Source organism: Penaeus monodon, chromosome 17, assembly GCF_015228065.2.
Source record: "Penaeus monodon isolate SGIC_2016 chromosome 17, NSTDA_Pmon_1, whole genome shotgun sequence".
Taxonomy (NCBI): domain Eukaryota; kingdom Metazoa; phylum Arthropoda; class Malacostraca; order Decapoda; family Penaeidae; genus Penaeus; species Penaeus monodon.
Window position 1 is genome coordinate 41,111,701 of NC_051402.1, and position 4,890 is coordinate 41,116,590.

Here is a 4,890-nt window from a genome sequence, read left to right on the forward strand (position 1 = left end):
CCTTCTCTCCTCCTACCCTCCCTCCCATCACTCCCCTCTTTTCCCCTTTCCCTCCCTCCTTCCCTCCTTCCTTTCTTCCCTCCCTCCTTCCTTCCTTCCTTCCCATCTCTCTCAATCCCCTTCCTTTCCTTTTTTTTCCTTTTTTTTATTCCCTGAGTTTTGTTGACCAGGAACCGCGGGCAATAAAATTTCCCCGAAGCATTTTACTGCTGTACTCGTAGGCGGGGGGGCGGGGGGGGGGACGCGCAGAATCTTCACACTCATCTAATTTAGAACGATTCAATTGGCCGTTACGGAGGCTACGGGAGTGTGTAGGGGAGGGAAGGAAAGGTGGATGGAGGGGAAGGAAGGGGGAAGGGGGAGGGGAAGAGAGAAGGGGGGGAGGGAAGTGGATGAGGGGAAGGAAGAGGGAAGACGGAGGAGGAAGAGGGGAAGGAGGAGGGATGAGGGAGGTGGATGAGGAGAAAGAAGAGGGATGAGGGGAAGGAAGAGGGGACAGGGATGATGAAGGAGGGGGGGTAAGAAGTGGCGGGGGAAAGGGGGAAGAGAGGAGGCTGGGGCGAAGATGGAGAGGGGAAGGGAGGGGGGAGGGGAGGAGAGGAGGCAAGGGCGATGGAGGAGGAAGGAGGCAGGAAGGGTGTAAGGGAGGAAAAGGAACTGCGAGGGAGCAGGGACGATGAAGAAGGAAGGAGGTGAGAAGGATGAAAGAATGTAGAGAGAGACGGGAGGGTAGAAGGAAGGACGGAAGGGAAATAAAGAGGATGGAGCGTTAGCGAAAGGGAAAGATTTCAAGGGAAGAGCAAGAGAGAAAGGTGGGGGGGGGGGGGGTAAGAGGAGGGAGGTGAGGAGAGGACAGAGCCGAGCAGGGAAAGGGGGGAGGGGGGAGGGGCAGGGGGGGAGGAGTGAAACCGTGTTCAGCAAAAGGAAAGGAAAGGAGAATTGGCATTGATAGCTACTAAAGACGTGGTACGAAACAGTAAGAAAGGGCACGCGACCCCCCCCCCCCTTCTCCTCCCTTCCCCTTCCTTCCGTCCTCCCCTCACGTCCCTCCTCCTCTTCCTCCGTCCCCTCCTCTCTCCTTCCGTCCTCCCTCCCTCCCTTCCCCTTCCATTCTCCCTCCCTCCGTCCCTTTCCCTTCCTCCCTCCCTTCCTCCATCCCTCCCTCCCTCCCTCCCTCCCTCCCTCCCACCGTCCCTTCCCCTTCCGTTCTCCCTCCCTCCCTCCCTCCGTCCCTTCCCCTTCCTCCCTCCCTTCCTCCTCTCCCTCCTCCCTCCCTCCTCCCTCCTCCTTCCCTTCCGTTCTCCCTCCTCCGTCCTTCCCTTCCCCCTCCTTCCCTTCCTCCCTCCTTTCCTCCCCTCCCCGTCCCTTCCTCCTCCCTTTCTCCCCCTTTCCCCCCCTCCCCCCGTCCCTCCCCCCCTCCCCCTTTTTCCGGCCCTTTTTTTTTTCCCTATTTTTTTTTCCCCTTTTCCCCTTTCTTTCCCCCTTTTTTCCCTTTTTCCCCCCCCTTTCCTTTGAAAAAGGTTAAGGGGGAAATTTAATTTCAAGGGTCTTTGAAATAAGTTTTCTTCGATGTTTTTTCTCTCTCTCTTTTCTTTCCTTTTTTGTCTTTTTTCCCTTTCTTTTCCTTTTTTTGGGTTTCTTTAAATTTCTCCTTCTTTTTTCCCTGTCTTCCCCTTTTTCCCCAACTTTTCTCTCTCTCTCTCCCCCTTTCCCTCTCCCCTCTTTTCTCTCCTCTCTCTTTCTCCCCTCTTCCTCTCTCTCTCCCCCTTTCATCCCCTCCCCCTTTCTCTCTCTCTCTCTCCCCTTTCTCTCCCCTCTCTCCCCTTCTCTTTCCCTCTTCCTCCTCTCCCTCTCTCTCTCTCCTTTCCCCTCTTCTCTCTTTCTCCCCCTTTTCTCTCTCTCTCTCTCTCTCTTTTTTTTTTTTTTTTTTTTTGTTTTTTTCTCTCTTTTTTCTCTCTCTCTCTCTCTCTCTCTCTCTCTCCTCTACTTTCTCTCTCTTTTTTTTTTTTTTTTCCCTCTCTCTCCCCTTTTCCTCCCCCTCTTCCCCTTTTCTCTCTCTCTACTCTCCCCCTCTCTCTCTTTTCCTCTCTCTTCTCTCCTCTCTCTCTACCTCTTTCTCTCTCTCTTTCTCTCTCTCTTTCCCCCTCCTCCTTTTCCCCTCTCTTTTTCTTTTTTCTCTCTTTCCTCCTCTTTCGTTTCTTTTTCTCCTCTTCTCCCCTTTTTTCTCTCTCTTCTCTCTCTAAAATCTCTCCTTCTCTCTCCCCTCTCTCCTCTCTCTCTCTCTTCTCTCCCTCTCTCTCTCTCTCTCACTCTCTGTCCCTCCCCCTCTCCTCACTCCCCCCTCTCTCTCTCTCTCTCCTCTTTCGGTCCCCCCCACCCCCTCCCCCCCCTCTCCCCTCCCTTCCTCTCTCCTCTCTCTCTTTCTTTCTCTCTCTCTCTCTCTCTTTTCTCTCCTCTCCCCCTCTCTCCCCCCCTCTCTTTTCCTCTCTCTCCCCTCTCCCCTCCCCTCTCTTCTCTCCCCTCTCCTCTCTCCCCCTCTCTCTCTCTTTTCTCCCTCTCTTCTCTCCCTCTCCCCCCCCCCAACCCCCAACCCTCCCCCTTCCCCCCCTCTCTCTCTCTCTTTCTCTCTCTCTCTGTCCCTCCCTCCCTCCCTCCCTCCCTCCCTCCCCCCTCTCCGCCCGCGCATTTTATCCAAATCTCGTCTGATTAACATGTTTGCTTCTTGTTGACTCAGGTGTTTCTCATGTTACTGCCTCTGGGTGGTGTGGGCGGGGTGGGCGGGGTGAGTGGGGGGGGTTGAAAAGTATATTGTTTGCTTCTTTAAAATTTTTGTGTTTTTTTGGGTTTCCTTTATTTTTTGTTTTTTTCTTTTTTGGTGGTTTTTTTAATTTCTATTGCTATCATTTTTTCCTCAAACTCTTTTTATTATCATTTCTTTTATCTTTTTCCCCCTCCTCTCTCTTTCTGTCTTCCCTCCCTTTTCCTGTCCCTTTCTCTCTTCTTTCTTTTTCCTCTCTCCTCTTTCTTTTTTTTTCCTTTTTTTTCTTCTCTCTCTCTTTCTTTTTTTTCTTTCTTTTCTTTTTTTTTATTTTTTTTTTTTCTTTCTTTTTTTTCTTTTTTCTTTCTCTCTCCCCTCTCTCCCCCTCTCCCATCTCTCCTTCTCTCAATCTCTCTCTCTCCTCCCCTCCCTTCCTCTCTTCTCTCTCTCTCTCCTCTCTCTCTTTCTTCTTTTTTCTCTCTTTTTCTTCTCTCTCTTTTTCCCTTCTCTCTCTCTCTCTCTTTCTTCTCTCCCCCCACTCTCTCTCTCTCTCTCTCTCTCCTCTCTTCCCCCTCTCTCTTTCTCTTTTTTCTCCCCCTCCCCCTAAATTTTCCCCTCTCTCTCTCTCTCCCCCTTTCCCTCTCTTCTTCTCTCTTTCTTTCCTCTCTCTCTCTTTTCTTTCTCTCTCTTTCTTTCTTTCTCTTTTTCTTTTTTCTTTCTTTTCTCTTTCCCCCCCTTTCTCCCCATTTTTCTCTCTTTCTTTTCTTTTCTCCTTCTCTTTCTCTCTCTTTTCTCTCTCTCCCCTCTCTCTCTCCTCTCTTCTCTTCTCCCCTCTCTCTCTCAGTCCCTCTCTCTCTTCTTCCCTCTCTCTCTCTCTCCCCTTCTTCCTCTTTTTCCCTTTTCCCTCTTTCTCCTCTTTTCGTCTACCACAATTAGGAATTGATTAGATCGATAATGATTCTTTTTTTTTCTTTTCTTTATCAAATTCAACATCTTGATTACCAAATCTTGTACTGCCATGTTTTTTTTCCCTTATGGTAAACCCGGAAGTCCCTTAATATCCGAAAAATTTTTCCCCTTTTCTATTTTGTTTTTCCTGTGATAGAATTTTCCCTTAATGGATTTTGTATTTTGCGTATGTATACTCATGTGCGTGTAGAGGTGTTTGCTCTTATATTTTTATGTCATATAGTGTATTCATCGTACAGTTTAGGACATGGATACAATAATCTCTCTCTCTTTTCTCTCCCCTCTCCTCTCCTCTCCTCTCTCTCTCTCTCTCCCCTCTCTCCCTCTCCTGCCCCTCTTCTTCCTCCCCTCTCTCTTTTCTCTTTCCCTTGGACTTTATTCAAATCGCTCCCATCTCCGCCCCCGGGAAAGGGGCCCATTCGGTTCTGTCCAACAGGAACCAGTTTCCCCAGTTATAAAATTAGAGAATAAATGGGGCCCCCTTTGATTTATTTTCTCCTTTTTTTTCTCTCCTTTTCGCTCTCTTTTTATCTCCCTTTTTTTTTTTTGTTTTTCTCATCTTCTCTCCCTCTTCATCTCTCTCTTTCTTCCTATCTCCCCCCCCCTTCATGTTTCTCTCTCACTCTCCCTTCCTCCCTCTCTCCCACTTTTCTCTCTCCCTTCCTCCCTCTCTCCCTCTTCATCTCTCGTTCTCCCTCCCTCCCTCTTCATCTCTTTTTCTCCCGCTTTCCCTCTTCATCTCTCTCTTCTTCTTCATCTCTCTCTCTTTTCCTCCCCTTCTCTCTCCTTCTCTTTTTCTTTTCACTCGTACCTTTTTGACCCCCCCAAAGGGGAATTTAAATGCTATAAAATTTATATGCAAATTGGGTCTTTTTGGGCGTTGGCTGAATCGACTCATTTCCCCGACATTTTTTAAATCTTGCCTTATCTCTTCTTTATTTACCTTTCTTTATATCTCTTCCTCTTTTTTTTTTCGGAGTTGGAAAGGTCAGACTTCAGCCAGAAAGAAAAAGGAATTTGAACCTGGGAGAACTTTGTCTAGATCCTTCGCATTAACTTCCTTCTGTCGAGATGAAATGAAGATAATTTCGGGGACAAGTCGATTTGAAAAACAAAAAAAATACATTCAAAAGAGAGGGAGAGAGAGAGAGAGGGGGGAGAGA